We start from the raw sequence: 3467 nt of genomic DNA on the forward strand, positions 1-3467 counted from the left end.
GCATTCCAGAGACCCACCATTTTCTGGGTGAAAATGTTTTGTCTCAAATCCCCTCTAAATCACCTGTCTTACACTTTAAAATTATGCCCCCTTGTTAGTGACCCTTTGACCAAGGGGAACAGCTGCTTTCTATCCATCCTATCCATGTCCCTCATAGTCTGATCCACCTCGATCAGGTCACCCCCAACCTTCTCTGCTCCACAGAAAACAATCGGAGTTTATCCAGCTTCTCCTCATTGCTCCATCCCAGACAACATCCTGGTGAATCTTCTTTGCACCCCTTCAATGCAATCACATCCTTTGGTGTGGTGCTCAGAAATGCACAGAGTACTCCAGCTGTGGGCTAAGCAAAATTCTGTACAGCTTCAAAATGACCTCCCTACTCTTATAATTTGTGCTATGACTGATAAAGGCAAGAACTCCATATCCCTTCCTAACTACCCTATTAACCTGTCCTGCCACTTCAGGAATCAATGGACAAGCATCCGAAGATTCCTCTGAGCTTCCTAATGTCCTACCGTTCTTTGAGTACCTGTTTATTTTGTTCCTTGTTCCAAAGTGTACCACCTCATATTTATCAGAGTTAAAAATCCCACTACCCATGATCTGCCCAAGTGACCAATCATTTATATCCTTATTAAACTGAAATCTTCTTCCTCACTGTTAAATACTGGCCAAACTTTGTGTCATCTGTAAACTTACATCTCATACCATATCCACATTCTCATCAACATCATTTTTGAATAACACAAACAATACTGATCATGGTGGAATGCAACTGGACATGGGGTCCAGTCGCACAAAAAGCCTTCTACAACCACTCTCTGCCTCCTGTCACAAAACCAATTTTGGATTCAAATTGCCCTCGATCCAATAAGCTTTTACTTTCTTTATCAGTTTACCTTGTGGGATTTTGTCAAAGAATTAGATGAAATCTATATAAACTACATCAATTGCCTTACTCTCGTCCAAGTATCTTGAAAAATTCTATCGGATTTGTTAGGTATGACCTCCCCTTGACAAAGCCATGTGACTATCCCGATCAAACTTTGTTTCTCTAAATAGAGATTAATGTTTTTCTTGCACTATTTTCTCCATTGGCTTTCCTACCACTGATGTGAGACTCACTGATCTGTAATTCCCTGGTTTATCTCTCCCAGCTTTCCTATAAAGTGAAATCACATCAGCTGTCCTCTGGCACCTCTCCTGTGGCCAGAAACGATTTAAAAATTTGGTTCAGGACTCTTGTAATTTTATCCTTCATCTCACACAGCAGTCTTGGATACAACTCATCTGGACTTAGAGACTTGGGTGTCATGGTGGCATAATGGTTGGCATTGGTGCCTCACAGTGCCAGGGACCTGGGTTGATTCTGGCGTTGGGTGACCGTTTGTGTGTTATATCTGTGTGTGTTTCCACTGGGTTTTCTGGTTTCATCCCACTGTCCAAAGATATGCAGGTTAGGCGAATCAGACATGGTCAATGTTGGGGTTTTGGGGATAGGGTGGATTGCTCTTCAGATGGTTGGTGCCGCATGTCCTCTATATGCATAGGGATTCTATGATTAGTCCACTTTTCAATCCACCAATACCTCCATGCTTCTTATATCAATCTGCTTAAGAACTTCACAGTCCACCTTCTCAAATTCTATATTTACATTCTCCTTCTCACAAGTAAAGGCAGATTTGAAGTATTCATTTAACGCTCCATCAATGCCCTCCAGCTTCACTCACAGTTTGCCTTCTTTGTCCCTAATAGATTATTTTCTTTCCCTTGATAGTCTTCTGGAATATTTGGGGTTCTCCATAGTCTTACCCACCAGTATTTTCTCATATACCCTCTTAGTTCTAGCATCATAGAGATGTACAGTACAGAAACAAACCATTCAATCCAATTTGTCCATGCCTACTAACCTTAATTAATCCAGTCCCACTTGTCAGTATTTGGCCCTATCCCATTCAAATGCTTTTTAAATGTTGTAAATGTACCAGCTGTCACCATTTTCTCTTGCAGCTCATTTCATACACGTACCACCTTCTGTGTGAAAAGATTTTTCCTTAGGTCCCTTTTGATTCTTTCCCCTCTCTCCTTAAACCTATGTCCTCTAGTTTTGGACTCCCCTATCCTGGGAAAAAGACCTTGAATATTCATCCTACTCATGCCCCTTATGATTTTATAAACCTTTATAAGGTCACCTCTCAGCCTCTGATGCTGCACAGAAAATAGTTCCTAATATTTGAAATAAAGACAGAAAATGTTGGAGAAACTCAGCAAGTGAGCGGCAGCATCTGTGAGGAGAGGAAGAGAGTGTTTTGTTTTAAGTTCAGTATGACTCTCTTTTTAAAGCATACTCCATTTTTATTTGACATTTCCTTCTCATTTCCTCCTCAACAACAAGGCAAACTCTTGAGCTCCAGTTCCTGACCTATTTGAAATAAGTCATTTCTGCATGTTTTTGGATTTAGGCATGGAGTCTTCTAGATTGCACAGTCCAGACACTGGGGTTTACACCAGACACTGGGGGTTAAATTGGATAGGCCCTAAAAACAGGCACTGAGATCACAATGTGTAATTGACCCACCTCATTCATTGTAATACAGTCAGCAAGTTGTGCTTGTTCATTTGAATGATTGCAAGCAGTCAGAACTAAGCTGTCTATGCATCGATTACCTGCATTAGTGACAAGCCCAAATCATAACTTGCTAGAACCAATTAAAGCTTAATGATGCTTAAAGATTTCCTGCACCTCTTAAAGGGGAGATACATTGCCGTTGGAGCAGCTGATGGCATTTATATAGGAAATGAATTTGACCAAGTACAGCCTAAAAAATGGTACTACATGGGAAATTGTGGGTTCTATGGCTTTAGACGCTACAGTGCAGTCCTTAATGGAGGAGGTACAAAGTGGGAAAGATGTTCTGTATCCACAGGGCTTTAGGAAGTTCTCTAAGCCATCGTCAAATGGATATAAAGTAGATAAGCACGGAGGCTAATGCCAAGTATCTAACCACAATGAGTTGAACTTAGTTCAACACAAAGTTCAATGATCTCACACTTGAATGGTCTAGGTTAGTGACTAAGTATTGAACTGACCTTGCCTACTACTCACCTCAGACCTTACTTATTTCATCACACACTATCGCTCAATGAGCAAGGGTCTCTGTGAATCTGCACTCATATCTAATATTCATTGCATTCACCACCCTCACACTCATATTACTGTTGAAAGCCTCACACTGATATCAAACAGCATGCACGTACTGTCAGGTTCACCTGCCTCTCTTCCAATCTAGTTTACTGCATCAGGTGCTCACGATGTAGTCTTCTCCACATTGGGTAGACCGAATGTAAACTTAGGGAATGGTTCACTGAGCATCTCAGCCTGGCCCACAGGGGCCGACTGGACTCCCAGTCACCACCCATTTCAATTACCCCAACCACTCCCTTTCCAACATGACCATTCTTGG

The sequence above is a fragment of the Chiloscyllium plagiosum genome, chromosome 2 (genome assembly GCF_004010195.1).
Source record: "Chiloscyllium plagiosum isolate BGI_BamShark_2017 chromosome 2, ASM401019v2, whole genome shotgun sequence".
NCBI classification, from domain to species: domain Eukaryota; kingdom Metazoa; phylum Chordata; class Chondrichthyes; order Orectolobiformes; family Hemiscylliidae; genus Chiloscyllium; species Chiloscyllium plagiosum.